The following is a 21,965-nucleotide window of genomic DNA, read 5'->3' on the forward strand; positions in this document are numbered from 1 at the left end:
CCTGAGAAAAGACATGAAAGTAATCATATAGACATTAATGAGATGCCATATGAGTTTTTTTCAAATTCTGGAGTCACAAAGCATAACTTTTAATTACCTGTTTTTGTTTTGGGAATAGTAGTTTCTTCTTTAGACATATATCAACATGATCAGAAATATGTATAATTTCTTCTCCAGAATTCTTGATTTCCTCCGGCCAACTTTTAATAAATAAGGAAACATTTATGGCTGAATCAAAGAGTTATGTACCCCTGAGTAAAAGTTCCAGTTCCTCTGTTGTGGGTCTCAGCACTGTACATCTATCATGTATCGTTCACAGAGATCCTCAAGATAGAGATCAAAAACTTATAGTTCATTTCAGTTCATTTTTAAACTTCTAAATTAAAGACAGAAAACTTAATTCCAGTGTAGTCATATCTAACTGACTAGGTAAGTAACTTTTTTAAATCCCTTTCCTTACGCCAAAATATTTGGTACAACAAAACCGTATCACTTAATTTAAACTACATCCAGGTAATATTACATGCTCTTCTTGTATATTCAGGAGAAGACTCCTTTTTGCAAACATTTTTGCAAAATCCAAGCATGTGACTTTAGACTGACAATTGGTGTAGTATTTTGGGTAGGTAGCTTTCATCAAAGTAGAAAGTGGTAATGATCCATTGGTGTCAGAAACAGCTACAAATTGCCGAGGCATAGTGTTTTCAGACAGAGGATCTGTTGCAGCCAGGATTCGCTGGTTGCATTACTTCAGATTTCAAAACTACCTCTTGCAGTTCCATTCCCATCACCACGCAGAAAATTATTGCAGAGTGCAGGAGTGTGTGTAATGGCTGCACTCCACAGCTGCAGAGCCTCCGCTGTGTTGAAGCCTTTGAAATAGCCGAGTGGAGGAGGAGGATTTTGCAGAGACTTCTGAAGGTATCCTAATGACTTTGATGTGCTTGGGTTAATCCAATTCAGTTTCTCACTACAGGCAAAATATTGTAAGATTTTCTAGTGTCTAGTTTCTTTCCTTTTTGTTTAGTTTCTAAAGAATCAAGGCTTAGATGTCTGTGTCTTCCTAATAATTCTTGGATTTGTTAGCAAGTTTCAATCAGAGCTGACATAGGTCTCGAAGATAAGTTTAAATTTACTCAAAGCTAAGTTCAATTTTGTGGAAGCAGGTGGCTGATACAGGAAAGAAATCAAAACTGGTGACCCCACCCCAAAAGGCTACAAGAGCTCAGCTATTATTAGATGTCAGGGAGTCTCTTCAGTGGAGCAACATCTGTCAGACCCAAACCATTGTAAAAGCTTCCATCAGAATTTTGCATGGATGGAAAATGGGGGAATCACAGTACAGATCCTTGGTGTAGAGGGTGTTGTACTATGGCCATTTGTCTGTCCAATATGAAAGCAGAGTTGGACCATTAAATGTGACGTGTGCCATCCTTTCCTTTCTGTCCTGTCCTGTCCTAAGATTCCCCAAGCTGCAGCCCTGAAATTTCATTCCTGCCTCCCAACTTACCTGCCAGAAGTTTATGGAATCTGATTTGAATTTCATGTATTTGCCATCCAAACCAGCAATTCAACTACCCTATGCCTGCTCTCCTAAATATGTACTGTAAAAAAGCTATCCTGTGGTCATTTGCTATTTGCCATTTTAATTTGATTGCAGATGTTCCTGCACTCACCTAAGGCTGTCTGTGTCTCTTTCACACTTGCTCTCATTTCCTTTTTCAGCCTGTATTCTAATCAGGAACTCATTTGTCTGAATTAGTGGCGCACCCATCCTATGACCATAGATTGGCATTCTCACTAATTTAATTCTTACCTTAAATTAGAAGTTCTCTGTTTCTCATAAATATTCTAAACCTGCTTATTTTTCTAAGCTTTACACCTTTATACTAATATAACTCTGGATTGTGACAAGTGGCTTTTGGGGTCCTTAAGACGGGGTTTGGATGTCATAAATCCTGAAAGAAGAATATTTATAGCAATATTGTGCTGTTAGAAATTGTTACTATTAGAAACTCCAGACTGCTAAGGATTATGGATTAATCTGAAGAAAGAGCCATGTCCTGACAGAGTAGGGTTGGTGAGCACCATACAAATTACTCAGTTTTAAGCTGCTTTAGTGATCAGAGAATAAACCGCTGGGCTCAGAGAGAGAACTGGTAGTCACTTAGTGCTCACGATATTTACTGTGTTTCTCCTCAGTTTCTAATTTTGCAACTTATGTGAGCACAGATCCAGAATGCTGGAAAGATATTGCCTAATACATGGATAACTGTTGAAGTGCTGGCTACCCTGGTCACAGATGTCTGTCTTTGGGAAAGACCAACATTTAAAGCCATATAAAGGCAGCTCGGTGAGTATTTGAATTTTCAAGGCATTGAGCAATAAAATCTCCCACCTGTGAAGAAAGAGCAAGAACACCAGAAGTGGCTGTTTTCAGCTACAAAGTCATATTTTTATGGAAGATAGGAGCCAATCAGCAATTTCCCAGTTCTTCTCATTTTTTTAATATGGCTATATCTTGACATTCCAACCTTTCCTTGGCTGAAAATGAGCTTGAACTATACTTTCTGACCCTCTCAAAACTGTGTAATTCTGAATGGGCTGTCCGTAAACACCTACATTTTCCCCAGCAGCAAGCAATACTGCTGCTACCTTATCTTGTGGCACACGTGTTGGTCATTGACTGTGGGTATAGTGGCTACAGACCCTCTGATCCCTTTCTTCCAGCCTAGGTCTCTTTTGCTCCATCCTTGTCTTGCACCAGCTCTGCTATATCACCATTTTTGCCTTCTCCTCTCAGCCTTCCTCCCTTGTCCCATGGTGCCTGTCCAGGCAGTGCTCTTGTTTCTTCTCTTCTCTTGCCTCTCCCTCTCCAGCGTGTCCCTGCCTTGGGTGACCATTTCTTCTGGGTGCCCCAGACCAGCAGCAGGGTCCAAAGGAGCAGAGGAGAAACTAGCTGAAGAAAACACCTTGGTCAGCCCCAGACTAGCGCAGAATCATTGAAGGCAGGATCTTTGAAACACCAAGCTGTGAAGCTCTATCAAGACCAAACTGATCTTGCTCAGGCCTGTAACTCAGCCAGGCTGAGGTGGACTTCCAGAGTGGCTTAAGCACTCCTGCCAAATTTCAAGCTTATCCTACAAAGTATGGGGCCTTTGGGACTGTCTAAACAAGAGGTTGCCTTTTTTTTTCTTTTAATGTGAGGGAAACAGCACATTTTTTCTTATACTTGTTGAAGAGCAAAACCATTTTGGCTGAAATTTTTATACACACTCAGTCTGAGGCAATTCCTGACACACGCACACACGCATCACACGTATCCAGCCTTAGGCAGACACCTGCCATGGAAAATGTGAGTCCTGGTGGCTCAAGTCTGACAATGGCATCAGCAATGGAAAATGTGGTCTAATAGTGGGAATTATCAGGCAGCATTTAACAGGTGAGTTTTCCCAACACCACCCTGAATTATCCCTCCACTAAAAAGCTTTTAAAAGATTCAACAAACTTATTTGTCCTTTGCAGCAATTTTCCTCTTAAAAACCTTTGGCATGCACTTGTTCATATAAAATAACGATTTACGGAAATAGAGGAAGTTAAAATCCCACCCATCCTTTTCTCTCCTGGTTTATTTATTTTCCATGTGAGATTAATGAGTTTCCTGCAACAGGGCTAGATCCGCTCCCACATTGTGCAGATAAGTTAATATTTATTTCCTTTTCCAAAGGCGAGCAGACACCTTCGTGTTCCCTGGTTTTTAAAAGTGGAGATCAGCGTACAGTATGTCAAACGATACTAAAATCAACCATCCTAAATTATAAAACGCTAGTTTACATTGCCTACTGCTGTTAAGCAGACTAGTAAATCAGGCTGAGCTGTACTGCTGGATGCTGACATGGAAGCTTAATTTAACTGGCTTAATTTATTTTACCAGCAGCTACTCTGGAAAGAACACGTCTGCTTCTTTAAAGGACTTTCTTCAGTTGAGCGCCTGTCTCGTGTCAGGCTCAAGCGCTGTGTGCAGTGAAGCTCACGGAGGCCAGTTTCCTACGGATTTCTCTCCCACGTCCCGCTTACCCTCCCAGTTCCTTCCTGCATCCCGGTGCCATCGTTCCTTCCTGCGGCATCCCCAGGTGCCTGGGGGTCCCTCTGGCAGAGCGGAGGCACCCGCTGCTCCTGCCCCGGTGCAGCTGCGGTGGCCGCAGCCCCCTCCGCAGCAGGCACAGTTGTCGTTGCTCTGCCCGCTGGGCCGGCCGGGCATTCGTCTCTCCCACCTACAGCTACCAGGTTTCACTTTTGGACTTGCTCTGTCACATGCCAGTAAGTGGACAAATGGCGGGTGGCAGGCGGAAGGCTGGGGAGGAGATGTGACAGGCTGATGGTGTAAACATGCACGCTACATTTCCTAGGGAAATGGGGTTTAAAAGGAGCTCTTTATTGCGAGGGCAGTATGTAAAAGAATTATATATGAGAAATGCTGTGTGTGACTTGGTTCGAGAGCCAACAGATATTTATACTGTTATTTAAGCTCTCCTTCTTCCAGGGTCAGCCTCGGTGCATCACTTACAGCTCCTTCCTCTCTCTCTCTGGTCAAGTCCCCCTTAATAACCCAGGGGAGAAAAATCCTTTTTTTCTTCACATATGATTTTAGATTTTCTGTTTTAAAAGGTAAACTGGACAAGCAATATGAAAAAGTTACAGCTGACTCAGGCCCTTGAGTTTCTAACTCCCTGCTGCTGGAAGTGTGAATCGGGGCAGTGCTGCGGCAGTCGGTGGAGCTGTGCCAGTATAAACCAGGGGAACTATTCCAACCATGTGTGCAAACTCCACCAGAGCTTTACTCACCTTCTGAAACCAAAGAGCTGAAAGTTCATTCCCGTTTCACTTATCTGCCAAGGCTGAAGTTCAGTAATTCATACTTCTACCATAATAAATAATGAAACAGCTATAACAGAGCAGGGAAGGCTTTGATTAGGCATTTTATATCGAGTACAAGAAAAACACTGAATCTTGTGCTCAGGAACTGGCAGCTACAAGAAGCAGGAATGTCTTGGTTCAAACATGTCTGTACTTTAAAAAAAAAAGAAACCTGGAGAGTTTCTTTCCTATGACTTTACAGGCGGTACAATAACCCTGGTACTTCAATAAGGGAGCTGTTATAGATACAGCTTTCATTGTCTGTGCTCCCACTGCTACAGATAAAGAATAAATGAGGCTCTGACTCACAGCGCCAGAGCAACATGTCCCTTATCCGACACCCCAGTCTCAGCTAGAATGAATTTTTCAAGACACATGCTAACTGCAGTTGAGAATTTCAGAGCACGTAACAGGCAGGCAGTGTTATTACTACGTTACCTGTATACTTCACACTTCAGAAGCCTGAGTTTGAAAAGCAGACCTGCTGTTCTGAGCAGTATGAGGAGTGAATTTTGTATTCTATAGTCTCACAGAGAGCATCCTGCATGTTCAAAGGGTTGCCTGGATCTCAGCCCTTCTCCTCCATTAGAGGCAGTGGGAATTTTGGAGCCAGCACTTTGCACCTCTCTGAAAAGGGGCCCCTCCCTCCTCCCTCAGAAACAACAGGCAGGAGGAAGTTAGAAAAAGAGGACAACTCATTTCCCACTTGCCATTTTAAAAGAAAATAAAGCATAGATGATTGCAGAAGTTCAGAGAGGACTGTAAAGTCTTTCAGAAGTGCCCTAAGGCTCCCAGGAAGAATAAGGTCTGACAGGGCTCATAGTTCTATGAAGTCAGGCAGGGACTAAAAAAGATGAAAGCCTGTCGTACCCTCCTCTTCTCTTTTCCATACTCATCAGTAGTACATGATTGAGAACTACTGGAGCGGCTCAAGAACACTGCTGCCACAAAGGTACAGGCTAGGAGAGAATTTCTCATTGAGAAAGTAAGTATGTTTTTTACAAGAAATACGCCATCCAAATTCTGGAGATGCAACAGTGATCCATGAGGGAGGTTATAAGTATTTTCCCCATAACAAGCCATTTTGATTTTTCACCCTTAATTGCAGTCTTTTTGGAGGTAAGTTCTCAGGCATTTTATTTTTAAGATTTGAGAGTTGCAAATGAAAACCAACATGACCTAGAAACTCTATTTGCTGGTTTTACAACTGGCCTCAACCTCGGCTTTTAATAAGCTGAAGATTTTGACTAACAGTTCTTGAAACTGATTGACATGTTGCAGCACTGCAGCTGCAGAGCCCACAAGGAACAGGAGGGGGACACGGTCAGTGAAAAATGAACTCTTAGGTCAGGGGTTTGCGAACTCTGGGCGCCAAAGGCCATGGAAACATACCTTATATATTTTTACGGGACTAGTTCCCATACCTCTTTTGCTTTGAGATAACACTCCTAACTAAGTGCCTAACTTGTGGACTACAGAGTCTGCCTCTGTTATGCTTCCTCTCCTTCTAGCCATGTCACTCTCGGACTTGCACTGACCTAGCTTCAAAAAGACAGATGGACTTTGTTCTCTTCCCACATAATTTTGTAGCCTACTAACTTACTTTCACTGGAACCATTGATTTAATTCTTTTCAGCTGAGAAGGGAATTAAAGTGGTCTCTTATTTGCAGATCGAGAGCCCTAACCTCTCGGCTGTTATGCAAACAGTAGAAGGTACTCCCTGGTGTGTTTTGAAATGAACGTGGCCATGATTGCTGCTTAGATGGGAAGAAGACTTGGAGCTGCTCAGTTCAGCAAGGTGGCTACATCTCTGGACAAGTGTGGTAATAGAAGTTTGCATACAAATGATTCTCACGTGCCCATAAACTCAGGCACATAAACGGGGCTTTTGTGATTGTTTTCTTGGGCTGAGGCATCACAAATTCTCCCAGGGTTTGCTTCAGGCATGTAGAGATTTTTCTTGGACCTCTCCCACTGAGGTTGTCCTGCCTTCCAGATAGTGAGCCTGAGAGTCCTCTCTGCCACCACAAGCAAAACTGAGTAGTTCCGCCCTCAACCGTAGCAAGGCCTTTCTCTGCAACTTTCCTCCGTTGTCCTCTACCGCATGCCAAAGCTCAAGGCTGGATGCCGGGTCTGGTGTGACCACCTGATGATACTGGTGCAGGTAGCAGCTCTTTCCACATTTCCCACCACCAGACTTAGAGACTTCTCCGAAACAGATGTAAACATTCATTCCCCCTGGAACAGTCTCTAGGAAGCCCAGAGAGGCTTTTTGTCCCTGAAAGGACAAACCTGAAAGTACCTTATGGGGATGGAAAGTAATTGTGACGGTAGTAGCTCCACCTCTGCAGAGGATTCCTGGCATCAAAAGCTTCCCTGCGTCCTCTGAATGCTGGAGGTTGGGCTCTTACGCCTTTGTGTCCTTGATCTTTACAGACAAGCAGGAAAAGGAATTTTGAAATGAGAATTTATGAAGTTTCTTGTCATTTCTAGATCTGTGGTGAAGTATACCAAGTTTCATGCAAGGAAGGTTTTATCTTATGGTCAGTAGGCAAAAGTATTCATAAGGGTATATGATGAGATTATTACGGTGTACAGACTGGCAGGTTTATAGCTGTAAAACATTGGCAAGAAAGAGCTAAAGGAGGACTTCAGTGTGAAATATGAAATTGATTTGGCATTCCCTGTGTCCCCCTAGATATGTTCTATACTTACCGTCATAGATTTATCCCACAAGAACAGAAAAGAAAAAGTTAAGATGGAAACTATGCAAGTGGAAAGAGCATTATCATTGCACAGAATTGACCATGAAAAGAGGAAAAAAAAAAAACAAACAAACCTTTTCCTTTTAATAGTTGCTTCTTCAAAGATGCTGCTGTAGAAGTAAAACACTTTTAACAGAAATTTGGTAATTGCCAATATCCCCTGAAGGTCTTTTCCACTGGCTTCCACTAGCTTAAGAAGTAAATTAAAGACTCGTACTTGTCATGAGCTGACATTTGTCATGAACGGGCTGGAGCTCCGTAAAAAGTTGTTCCAGCATGGCTACACACTGAGCTGCAAGAGCCTTTATAATCAGCCAGGAAAGATGGGCAGTCCTGGCAGTTCACTGGAGCCAGTGTCTGGTGAGTGTGCAGCCCCTCGCCCCCCACTTCCCTGGTGAGGTGCAGGGCATGACACCATACCTGCTGTTGGAAGACACGTCCCGCTCTTTCTATCCACCTTTGTCATTTCCCTAATGGTCGCGCTCATCATCAAAACGTTCTTCATCGGTCGGCCACATCCTCAAAACACCAAACTTCTCATTTGTAAAACAGGAAATGAAATACCAGTGGAATTTACATTTTTGTAAAGAAAACAAGGGCTTACACAAAGCAGGAGCTAGATGGGACTTAGCTAACACATGGCCCTTATGCAGGTTCCTGTACCACAACACGTTTTGCTCCCGGTGCAATGTACAGTTGCAGGCTCTACACACCGCTGACCAAAATGTGCTTAGCAGCTTTTGCCAGCAGAGAGTCTGCTTCACATGCTTAAAAACAGAAAGAAGTATTTCCCTTTCCTAGCTACTGTCATAGTTTTTCCTGACTTAGGGAACTAAGAGAAAATAAGCTGGGCAATTGTTACGAGCAAATACTGACCACTTCCTCTCTCAGTTCCTGTTGCCATTTTGTCCAAGTGCTGCTTTCCTTTTCTCATGGCTGCTTCTGGTGGCACACCCGCTTACCTTAACCAGAAGGTAAATATCAAACAAGAAACTGCCCACCTCAAGGTTCAACAGTGCTTCAGTTTTATTCTGCGGTGGGACACAGTGACATCTGACGCCACAAGAGATGAGGTCTTGCCACACGGGATGTATTTGGTCCCGTGGAAGTCACGTGCTACAGCTGGGAGGTATGTGAGCTACCCGGGCGCTCTGAGTGTGGGCCCCGCAGCAAGCACTGGCCCTTCCTGCTGAGCAGCTCACTCTGTTACCTGACACACCACACATTGCTAATCAACGCATAAGAACATAGTTTTGCAAGAAAGATACAGCAGAGGTGGACATTTGTGGCTTAGCTGCAAAAGTCTGTAAAGGGGCAGCTTCATGCGCATGGGATACAGGTCTGTGACAAAAGGACGAGGATGTAGAACTGCTTGCCAGTTACCTTGGGAAGAAAATCTGTGTCTCAGAAGGCCCCCTTCCCCGTAGAGCTGTGCCGCCTGTAGGAAGAAAGCCTGAACCTGCAAGAAGGATAACGTGCAAACCCTCGGTAAGCCTTGAGGGCACCCACGTGGTGTGACTGAACTCACCAGCCCAGTAGCCAGAGGCTGTGCAGGGGACAGAGAGAGGCAGCAATTCTGACATGTCCTGGGCATGTTGGACTTGCATGCGAGTCCAGACTGGCTGGGTCTGTGCGGTGGCCGTCTGCCCGTGATTTCCTCTCCTCTGGTGGGATCCCCCAATGGTGCTTGTAGCCAGACCTGCAACGTAGGCTCTACTAGTAAAATCTTTCTTAACCTGATCAGTATCGTGTTTACCTCCTGATGATCAGCCCCTGTTCTTGCTGACTGGAAGCTGTAGGTTGTGTTCTTGCAGCCGCTCTCACAGCTGCTGCCGCATCAGGGGAGGAAGTGGGGGATGCTGCTGGTTTGTTGGACCAGCTCTGCTGATCGCTTGTTCTGTATCCTATCCACCTGGCTTACTGCATTGCATCCCCTGACTTGACATCGATAAGGACTTGAGGGGATGCCACACAGCTCCTTGAGGAAGCCAGAGAGCATGTCGCTGAGGTTGACGCTGTTAGCCAGGTTGTTCTTTTTGTTTGTTCAGTGGGAGAAATAACAAATTTATCTATGGACAGAACAAGAAAAGACAAAATATAATAGGTCGAAAAATCTCAAATGCAAAAAAATGCTGGACCTGTGAAAAAAGGCTGTCCTTTGAGCAATACACACAAGATACTGCAGTCAGGCTGTCTGTGGATTTGAATCCTGCTTCTTCACTGTCATCAACCAGCTGGAGGAGTGAAGCAGCAAGTGGCCGAAGCAAGGACCAGATTGTGAAAGGATTTTAGGTGCCTGCACATGCAGGTAGGCATCCATCCGGACTTTTAAAAGTTCCCATGAAATAGGGACCAATTTCATTGAGCTGCTGAACACCTTTAGGATTACGGCCATGAGTGATCCTAAAGGCATATGCAGTACTACAGGAACTGAGTTGTAAAAGATGAGCATTTAAAATGTGTTTGCTCTGATCCCAGGAACAGCAAGGAAAGTGTCAAATCAGAAAGGCCAGAGGGATCCCAGACAGCAAAGGAGTCTGCAGGGCGGCAGAGGGAAGCGCTGCTGCTCTGCCAGGCGGGAGCAGTTTGCACAGATTGCCACTCTGCCCTCCTATTTCCTCAAAGCCACCATTTGCTGATTATAGACATTGTTAAAAGAAATGTGTAATTCAGGGGAGCAGAACTTGGTCTACTGTCAGCGAGAATTTGTAGCTTGAGAGGTTTCTGAATTCCTGAATTCGTCCCTGGGTTCATTTGCAGGTTTTGCCAGTCAATCGATGACAGTTCTGCCGCAAGAATATTTCTCTCACTTCTTAACAGGTGGTCACTGGCAAGTTACATCTCTAAGCCACCTTGTGTGTGTTTTAACACGATAAATGAGAGAGTAGTGATTTTTACTTTACCGTGTTCAGTTTGAGTAAGTTAAGCATCACAATTATGGACATACAAAAAAAATGTTGTATTTTATTGCCCCCAAAGTCTGAATCTTTCTTTTTTTTCCTGTGCGTGAGGTTAACTGCACGGATCTTTTTGATAGCTGTGGGTGCCGAATCACTCTTTCGGCGGTGCCAGATCTATCCATCGACTCTAGAGGGAAGCAAAGACAAGCTGGCGTCTGAGTTCGCCTCTCGCTTCGGTGCCTGTACCCGGGTGGGCGGAGGCAGGCCCTGCGGGAAGCGTGTGCTGCCAGGACCCGCTCCGTTTAAAGGACGCGGCAATTCTGCCCTCCCGGGACTCTGAATTAAATCTCTTGCGACACAGTGCGGGGTGAAAGTTCCAAAAATGTTTAAGACACTCACGAACATAAGCTCCAACAAAGATCACGATGAAATGCTGCATACGCTTATTCATATATATGTTACATCTTTAAAGAAGATTGGTCCCATTCTACTTCCCATTCTCTCTTTAGCGCTTTCTGAGGGCAGGCTCCATCCCTGTTGTTTGAAATGGTAAAGGGCCAAAAAAAGGTGCTGGGAACGACCCGCACCTTGGGAAAATCCTGTCGCTGAGGGCCTGATCTTTGCAAGGAAGTTCAGGGCCGACACGGGCAGCGCCCCAAGCAGCGGGCGGCACCGCCTCGCCCCGGCCGCGGGAGCCCCGCCGGGAGGGGGGCGGCGGGGGGCGGCGGGAGCACCGCGGGGGGAGGCGGCGGCGGGAGCAGGGGGCGGCGGGAGGAAGGAGGCGGGAGGAGGCGGCGGGAGCAGGGCGGGAGCATCGTGCCACCTCCTGGCAGCAAGGCAAGGCGCCCAGCCCGCGCTTCCCCCAGGAAGGGACTCCAGAAGGGGACTCCAGGGACAAATTGTAGTTGGGATGGCAGTTATTGTGTCACACCACCCATGCAGATTTTTTTTTCCCATCCAAAATGTATTGACTGTTAAGGCTTGCCTTTCAGAGTACATAATCTTCATGATTTCCTTTACAAGTGTACTGCTTTCAAAATTAAATGCTGGAGGCAGCAGAAACATATTGCAAGTGACAAAATAAATTGTTTAATCTCCTTGCTTGATTGCAGATAAACTGTAAATCACATTTTATCTCTTCTTAGTGAAGTAGAAATGACGGGGATGAACGAACTCCTAAAAATAACAGAATAGCTAAAATCGCTGCTTTCTCTAGAGCAAATGTAGCCCTTTGGGAAAGTGCAAGAAATACCATCTGTGTTTCCGAAACTCTGAAGTTAATTTATTGCAGCCATCTCTGTATTTACTGTAAATGGACATATTTTGTGTTGCAAACCAACATGTTACAGTGATGAAAAATAACCTGCACACTCCCCCACCCAATTAACTCCAAAGAGTTTTTCTACCTGAAAAAGCTCAGTTTAAAAGATCAGTTTGTTTGCATCAGCCATCAAACCTATCTGGGGGGGGGGGTTAAAGTTAGTTTCGTGCACATATTGACAGCTGTTCAGAGAGGAAACTGAGAGGGGGAAACTGTGAAGGAGTTGTGACTTTTATGACAGATTATATTTTTCTGATTATCAGATAAGAAGTGTATTTTATGAATAGCTACTGTCTTGGTGAGAGGTTTCTCCAGAATGGACAACTCTAGGGGCTTTCCTGACAATCTGGTCTTTTCATTGTACCTGCTAAGCACTGCCGTTCCTTGTAGTTCATGTTAAATGTAAGGTAGAATTTAGAAAATAAGCTTTTTCATCAAAGTGTTTAATTAGAATTTTAAAATAATTCAGAACGTAATTCTGAGATTATGAAAAATAATATTTGTTTTAATATAGCCTATCGTATGGGAAGCCAGGGGAACACAGCAACTTCAGCTGACAGCAGCTACGCATCTTTGTTTTAAACTATGGCTGGAATCGAGCCATGAAATACAGATGGAAATGTGGATCTGAATTTCCCCAAAGTTCAGTGTGCAGTTTGGGTCCATTACAAAGATAAGTTTGGAACTAGATTTTAATCTAAACTTTTTTTGAAGCGTAGAGGATCCCCAGTCAAATGTTACCCTGCGAAACGTAAAAAGGGAGGCACCACATGGGAGGCTGAGGCACTGTGATGCTGGTGTTTTACATTTGACTGCAAAGATTTAATATGTCAGTTTTTTCTTGTAATGCTTGGCCTTTGAATGACTGAGAGCTCATCCAGATATCAACTGCTCCTGTGGCAGCAAAAATCCCCTTGAAGACTTGTTATCTCATTTTTCTCCCAAATCCAGACAACTGGGCTATGAGAATGCAGAAAATGTGGAGTCATTTAGGCAAGCGATGATGCAAACACAAAGAGGCGAGCCCCAGAAGGCAGGGTCATGGCAGAGGGGACGACAAAGCCGGGCACTGTCACTGCTGAGAAGAGTTCAGTGCAGAAAAATGTTTTTGGAATGCATATGTGATTCTTCATCCCTGGCTCATTGTCTGGGAGCTTAGATCAATAGCGCTGTAGCAAAGATTCCCAGTGAGCTAAAACAAAACATAACATGCATTCACAGGAGCATTGCCATTCAAGAGCACGCATTTCCCAGTTAAAAGGAAGGTCAGTCATAAATTACATCTCTGATTCCCTCGGGATTTCTCTCTCTTGTGCTGTTTTGGCAGTTTAAGACCCCTTTGATATTTGAGCAAGGCCTTTCCCTTTGCACATCTGATCTTGATTATGGTTTATGGCAATGGTAATTCTTTACCTCCCCAAGGCAGCAATTTTGAGAAGAGAGAGGGGAAGTATGTACAGTACGATTGTTTAGGAGAGAGGCACACGGCATAGTCTTTTAGCCATTTCTGCATTTTATAGCTGTGTCTCTTCCCCACAGCTTGCCCTTGCATGCAGCAGCACTAATAATTCCCGTAGCTTTTCCTACAGGAATGCCCCATGTCCATCAGTGAAATCACTGTGTCTGGAGGCAGAAAAAAATCAGGTTGTGCATTTATGTATTGAAACACTGACTTCTGAACAATAAAGCTGTGGTTTGGATAGGTTTTTAGATGCTTTCTGTTTCCTGGTGAACACAGAGTAATCAGGTAACAATAAGCACCAAAGTTTTTGTCCTGGCTGCAAAGCGCAGTGGCTGGGTCTCGGGGTTACCCCCCACCACCTCTCTCCCGCCTTACAAAATGAAGGGGAGCATTCTTGCTCAATTTCTGGAATGCAACTTTGCCAAAGGAGTGGATTTCCACATGGATCAACTTTGTGCCAATCAGAATTGCCAATCTGCTAAGCCAAAAATACACTGAGGCTTTGCATGAGGGAATGGGATGGCTGAAACTGGGTCCTGCGCTGCTTTTCTGTGTATGCAAAAGACAGAGGCAAATGGTCCAGCCATAGAGCGTGTTGTTGAGAGCATTTGGGACAACGTGAAGGTGGCAGAAAATGTTGGAAGCTGATTTGCTTTTTCCTATGAGTGGTATGAGGCATTTTGTTACAGGCAATTACAATTGTAATAAGATTTTTCATGTCGGTTTGTAATATATACCTTATTCCTTTATTGCTTTCACTCCTCTGGCTTGGTTATACCATGAGTTACTCAGATTCATTGAAGCTTTTCATGGAGTTTGCAATGTGGAGGGCTTATTGAATATGACTAACTGCTCTGAAACTCTGGCACCATCAATCTGCTCCCGAACAAAAAATATTCTTACAGACTTGGGGGATGATTTACAAAATGGTTTAACTGCCCTTCAAGCACTATAAATGCCATCCTGTTAGCAAAGACAACTGATGGGTACAGCTTCTTTCATAAAGGTGACCACAAACATCTCACTGGGAAGTGGAAGCAGCTGGCAACTTTTGCAGGTTTGGTGTTTGATTCTGGTGCTTGGCAGAAACACAACAGGCAGAATTGCTAATGATCTTTTTTTTTGTTTGTTTCCTTCTACAATATGTTTTTAAAAGCTTATATGTGTTTTTAAATATGTCTACGTGCATTTTAAATGGGTCTTCCAGAGTGCATTAAAACTTCATAGGTACACGCTGTATTTTGCCATGAAGATACCAAGGAAATGTGATTAACAAAGGATACTCGTAACATTTTCCCTGGAAGAAGGAGATCTGGTAACTCCTCATACATAAGCCTTTCCTAAAAGTAATGCAAAACTTCCACAGTGCAGGAGAGGAACAAAGCCATACCAGATTTCACTATTCCGGTGACACAGCGAACCTGCTCGAGGAGCGTTTTACAAGCCAAAACTTCCACTTAGCTAATGCTAAGGAAGGGCCCAACATGGGATTTTTCCCTTTCCTTTACTATTTTAATTAGACGTGCAGTATTACCTTGAAACGTACAACTTGTGAAGAATACCACGTGAAGGAAAAAAGTGTTTATTGCATATATCTGTACATTTTCACTGAGATGCAAAGGTTGAAGCGTTGGGGGCCCTCCAGCCTGCCTGGGTAGCTGGGGGTGGGAGCATGAGCTAGCATGGAGGCCCAGCACTGCACTGCCAGCAGCTGGGTGGGTGCCGAGCCTCGAGCAGTGAACGCTGCAGGAGAGCTCTCCTTCACTCCCTCGTTCTCTCATAAGTCAGCCTAATTATTCTAATAAGGAGAGCTGCGTCCCTCTGCTGCAAGCCCTGCTGGTTTACAGAGAGAGGGAAGCAAATAAAGAGGAACAATGTTGGCTGCTGCTGCGGGAGGGACACAGGGAGGGAGAACAATAGTCCTGACTCTCCTCCCCGCCACCACTCTGTTAGGAGGGAAGAAGCGGGATGGCTTCGTGCACGCCCCTGGAGTTATTCCAGATCAGAACTGAAATCAGACGCTGGGCTTGTCAGCATCTGCTGAAGGAAAATGCAAGTAAAACAGAGGGCAGAGGTATGTTGTTTCCAAGGCTCTCAAGGAATGCTGCTGAGAGAAAAGGATGGGATACAAGGCTTCGCAATGTCTGTCTGAGTAACTAATGCACTGTAAATACCAACCTGAGCTGTAATAGCAGGGTCAAGTCCTAGCTTTACGCCTTTGGAATATTTTTTTTAGAGTACAAAGGTAGATTTTCGCTTTTGAGTTAAAACTTGTACAAACTTGTCTCTTAAAAGATGTATTTTGGGTCCTTTTCTTGCTCTGTATTAGTTTAAGTCTTCCTGCAATTATGAAAATTAGAAACTCATTTTTCTGTAATGAAATCTTAGATTCTTATTTACTACATGAATCTGGGAGCTGAAGCTTTAAGCAAACCACAAACTACCATGCGATTTATTGTAAAAATGAGAGCCAAAATTATGCACAGCCCTAGTTATTGTTCTGTATATTTTTGTCTTGTTCCCTCTTATTGTCTTCTTGCTGTGATGACTGAAACAAATCATCCAGGTCTAGATTGCATATAATGATCGCCTCCTTGCTATTGTTTGGGTCAAATTAAAAGTGCTTGTCAAGAATAATTGTGGAATGGCATCAAAAATTCATCCTTATTTTGCTGAGGATTTAATTATTTTATTTCTATTGTGATAAATTATTCTTGATGTTAGATACTATATTTATATATTTTTAATAAAAAAAAATTAAAAATTAGACAGATTTGGCAGTTCTTGTGATGTTCTCTCAGGAAAATTGCTCTTGATCTCTCTGGATGTTCTCAGCAGCTTATCCTCTCTTTTTCGGTGTCAGTTTTACTAAAATGTCTTCATCCTGCCCTTTATACAGCAGACTCCAAAGAAAGCTCTGTAAATATTGTAAAAACCTTCTCTTCAGTCATCTTCCTATTTAGCTTTCCTGTATTCATTTCCATGAGCTAAATATATTGCGATGTTAGGAGATCCCCTAGACCCTCTTTCAGCCCTGAAATGCCCCTGCCTCTCCATTGCTTGTTCCTCTAACATTCCTGATTCTGGGAAACGTTGTGCCAGGCTGGTATTTCTTCCAGCAAAAGAGGGGCCATGTACGGCTGCCACAGTACACGCTCTCTCCTGGGAGCCGGCAGACTTCCCTTCCCTTGCCATCCCTTGGGGCTTCCAGGTTCTGCTGGCCTGGGAGCTCCGGACCTTGCTCCACAACACCTGCAGATCACACTGGGGCTGGACTGGAAGGAGCTTCCCTCACACATCTGAGTAACACTTAGCAACTGCAAAAAGCAGGGTGAAGTTGCTAGAGGCAGTAAGAGAGGAATTTAAATATTCATGCAAAGAAAGCAAATTGTATGCTACAGCATCTACAACCATGGATTACAAGAGTGCCCGTCTTAAACTCATCATAATTGCATCTTCTTTGATTGAAGTATAACACGGGGTGACATTTTCGATAGGACTTTGACCATGACCTGCTTCCAGCATTCAAAAAGACATGCATCAGGCCAAGCACAAAGTGTGAGATTGTCATTAAGTCATGAAAAAGATCTAGAATTATTTATATTTGCTTTTTATTTCTGAGCCTTTCATGTTTACTCACTTTTGTGTTTTCAACCTTTTCTTTACAAGGAACAGAAATATAACTTCAAAGGGGAGGAAGAAAAACAAAGAAGATGCCTTCATTTCAGGAGCCAGGCCTTTGAGAAATGCACCAAGAATCCTGAACCTTAAAGTCCAGAGCATTAGCAAGCAGGGCACAAGACCCACTAACTTTCAGTAAGCCTTGTGGTATAAAATCCTCTTGGGCACTTATTAAATTCTTAGTATTATCTTAAAACTCATTCCAGAATTTTAAAATTAGTTTTACCTTCCTTGCTACTGTACAGGACACAGCACTAGAAACAGAAGTTACAGATGTGGAAATTCAACACTTTGAAATCCAGTAACACTGCACAACTACTTTGTTCAGTGGTTTTAGGGGCTTTGCTCATGCTAATGAGATGATTTAAACTACAAATCAAATAATAACTTGCCAGTGTAACAGAATCCCAACATAGCAGAGGTAGCATCAAGCAGCTCAAGCGGCATATGCATACACACATATATTTACTTTTATTTACACTTCACACAGAGTAGAACAGAGAAGAGACTCCCAAGTCCTTCTGACTGCCTCAGTGTGAGCCTGCCTGGGGTGTTTTTGTACAGCACGCATTGCCTTCACTTATTTAATCCCCTGCTCTCTACCAGCACCCACAAGGACCTTGCTCCGTGGTCCTTGCAAAACCGACTGGCTCGTTCACGTGCAGTGGGAATGATGGGCTTGGGAAATGGAGGCTGTGCTGTGCTCCGAGGGTCCAGGCTCTGAACAGGTACCACACTTAGAATCTCTCCTGGATGAGATTATCCAGGAAATGTACTGTTAGCCAAAACAAATGATTTTTGATACCTCTTTAAAACATTTGTCTGTGCTTTCCCACTGAATAACCAAATGCAGAAGTTATTTAAAACAAAAATGTTAATGCATGGCAATATGGGAAGATTTAAGTCCACAGAAGTCAAAGTTATACCTTGTTGTGTTTGGTCACTGCTGAATTCACCAACACTTGAAACTATAAAATACGTATTGGCACAATCTAAGTTAAAAGGGTCATCTTAATGTCTGAGAACCAAGCTTCACTCTAGCTATATCAGTGTAATAATACATGGTGTAATAACACATGGCATACTAAGCCAGTGAAAAGGACTTTTAACTGACAGTTATAGACAAATTGGTGCTTATATAGGTATGAAATATGTGCACTGCTTTATTAAGCTCATGTAAAACAAAAAAATTATTTTAAACTGAACAGGTCTCAGACCAAAAATCCATGTTTTGGACGAGCAGTACTTGCAACCAAGAAACTGCACACAGGAGTGCAGCTACTGGAAGAATAATTGGTCCACAATGACAAGCAAAGACAGCATTTTGTTGTTTCTCCTTCCCCCTTCAATGGCTGCTGGCTTTTAGAATTTGTGTGATGAAAATTTTTTTCTGAAGGAAAAAAAGAGCTCCCATGGGGCAGCTTTTGCTGCCTCCCATGTGGAATTGGCTTTTCTTGGAGCAGATTATCCCATTTATTATTATTCATATCTTTAAAGAGAAAGAAAATTATTTCCCTACTCAAGCCCAATAATGATGTAGGAGGGACCGAATTAAAAAAAAAAAAGGGAGAAAGAAAGAAGCCCTCTCACTTGCTACTTTTGCAAGCAACCCTGCTCAATTCAGATCAAGGCCAGCAATTTTGTCCTTTTGTGCCTTTCCTCCTCTTTGATGGAGGCCAATACCAGACACTGCTCGGCCCCAGGTTCTTTCACTACATTATCAGAAGTCTGCCCTTTCTTTGTCAGAGATGAAATGATGTGTCCTAATAAAAGAAAACAGAATTTGTTTGGTCTGGAGGACCCAGTTTGTCACCAGGACTTTGGTATCAGTAAATAAAAATAGAAACCTTTATGCAAACCAGCAGGATTTTAGCCAATATGAAAATAACTGAGCTACTGTCCCCTTTCAAAAACTATGTTTGCATGCAGTCATCCCAGACAGCAGGAAAACCAATTGTTCCTTAAAATGTTATAAAAGTCTGTGCAGACACTGTTGGTACCCAGAGATTTCACAGCATGCAGACTTTTAATTGCCTCTCCTTCCTCTCTGCAGATGAAGGCATCTGGAATGTTTATCTCTAGTGCACCTTACTGGGGAATATATTAGTTTGTAAAACAGAGCAGGATTACAAAGAAAACTGCTGAATACATATGATGTCTTGACATAGCTTTTTACAAGTAGCCTTACTGTAAGCATACTCCAGTATCTTAGCATGTGTTTATTATTTTGCAATATAGGTTGTATTCAGATCTTTGAAGAGCTACATAGCTGACCTATACTGGCTTCCTCAGTGAGATCATGGATCTGCAAGCTCCAGCATTATATTCCTTTTTCCACTTTTTAATTTCAAGTTATAGCCTATTCTCAAAACAGTGCAATCATTTCTGGAACAAACTCAAGTCACTCTGCACATAGCCTTAGTACTAATTAAATTACAGCATCCCATATAGACCTTCTTTATTTGCAGAAGACTATAAACAAAGTCTGCATTTGCTGGGACAAGGACAGTCTCACTGACAAACATAATAAACAGTCTCACTGACAAACATAATAAACCTCTGTTCTTTCATCTCCACAGCATATCAGGAATGTCACATTCCATCCATCTATCCATCACTTCCACCTAAAAGTCTTTTTACGATGGGTTTTTCATAGGATGGAACTCCTCTCAGATCAGGTGTCTGTTTTTTCTCTACCATAGAATATTCTCACCCCATCCAACCGTAACTTATGTGACACTATCAAACTGAGTGAAATCTGTTTATCTTTGGAAACAATTTTTCCAAGTGTGCCAGAACAAGTCTGGACGATATGAAGATACTGAAGTATTTCTGACCCACCACATGGCAGAAGAGCAGCATGTTTCTGGTCAGCAGCTTGGGATAACTAAAACCATGGTAAGCAAGGGGCTAGGAAACAGGGGCAACAAAAGCTGTCGCAGGAGGAAGAGGAGGATAAGGCTACAAATGAGGGTTTATATAGTAGCAAGACTGTGGGGGCTGTTGAAAGCAGAGGGTACACAACCTAATGTAGTTGTTAATGACCAGCCTATTTAAATTGTCCTTTCTAATGTCAGACAGTACTGAAATATTTGACAGGTGTCTATCAAGGACATTCTACACTTATTAAAATGCTTAGTATATTTATGGTTTTTTTTTTTAATGTGTAGATATATTTATTGTGATACGTGAAATAAAATAATACTGCTGTCAGGTGTCACCTGTCCTAGATTAAAGTAGCTTTTAATCTGAATTCATAGACCCAGCTTCTTTTCCCTATAGAAGAGCCCTATCCATCCATATCTCTACAGTTCCTGACTTGCCATGCTACTTCAATTCCATTAACCCAAAACAAGCTGTGGTGGAATATGGTTGCCACACAGCCTGTTGCTGTTATATGTGGTCAGAATGCTATTATGTGGTCTATATGCCGTTATAGACAGACTACAAGTCAGATCCTCCACTGTATTTAAACACCACCGAGTCTCGATGTCTAGAAAACCCTTAAAGGGTATTGGTACAAATACCTGGTGGTCTTACACAGACTAGCATAAGGTAATAAGAAGCTTGATGAAAGTGAGACAAAACAGCAGGGGCTGTAAAGACAAGCTATCCGAATAAGGTTAGGCTTGTGAAAGGTAATTAATTAGCAACTATCATTAAAAGTTCTTTCTGTTCCTGTGACCCATCTCCTACAGTCAGCTCCCAAACACCTGTGAGTAGGGGCTTGGAGAGAGCAGGTCTGGAAAGTCAGAGTAGCTGCTCTGGAGATGGGATACTTTGTCATGAGGGGTGTATCCATGGAGAAATTAGTAATACTTTTAAACATCATCATGACACTGCATGCGATGTGAAGTGAATAATAGCAAAAAGCATGCATCTAGTCAGTTATATCTATCCCTTCCCCCAACATAAAGGTAGAGAATGCATAATCCAGTTGGTTTATGTCAAACAGGACATGAATCTCCAGGAAGCAGTCCAAGTCAGAGCATTCAGTTGAGGCTGGAAAAGCAAAGCCTCCATTCCCAGATCTGTCCCCGATTTGGGGCAGATTACTACTGAGTGCCACTGTCTATCAAGGGGGATAAAGATATTAAGATTCTCTGTAAGGTGCTTTGTGATCTGTTGATTGGAAGCACTTGTGTATATATCCTGATTAAATATATATGTAAATACTCAGCATTTTAAAACACTTTTAAAAATAAAAACAGCATGGCATAAAACCAACTCGTTTCAGCTAAACTGCTACTGTACAGGTGGTTTCTTTCTGACATTCCCAAAGAAAACCCACATACTCACATGCACAACATGAATACGTATGGCAGAATGCCACAGGAGGCCTCAATGGAATACTTCATTAGAAAACAAACAAACAAAAAACCGAAAGTACATTCCAAATTGAACAAGCAACACTTGTTGCAAATCATTTAAACTACTAAGGGGAGCCACAAAACTTGCAACTCGACTGAAGGATTAGACAGCATCTGACCAGGAACTCTGTGTACTACCCAGTGAAGACAAACCACTCACAGGCTTGCAGGCTTCAGTGGAACTTAGGCATCTGTATGCTTCTCCTTGGCCACAGGTTTTTGACCTTCAACAACTTGAATCTAAAGCAAGAACACTTTAGGCTTTAGAGAAAAGCCCCTAAAGGAAATAGGATTTTAAACAAATGTCCTTCTCATGGAGTCATATCTAATGTTGCATGTCACTAAAAGACAGAATTACCTGAGTTTCAAGAACAGAAACAGGTTACACTTTTCTAGCAAGTCCAGTGACTCCTGAGTGCACAAGATTTCCTAAGTGTGTCCACATGGTCGACTGCTTTTTGGTAGGGCAAATTAACCCTTGCTGAATCCAGTACTGCAGCAGCTACACTGCTTCCAGCTGTACCTGAGCTCCTGCGTTTAAAGATAAC

This window comes from Ciconia boyciana, chromosome 2, assembly GCF_034638445.1.
Source record: "Ciconia boyciana chromosome 2, ASM3463844v1, whole genome shotgun sequence".
Classification (NCBI taxonomy): Eukaryota; Metazoa; Chordata; class Aves; order Ciconiiformes; family Ciconiidae; genus Ciconia; species Ciconia boyciana.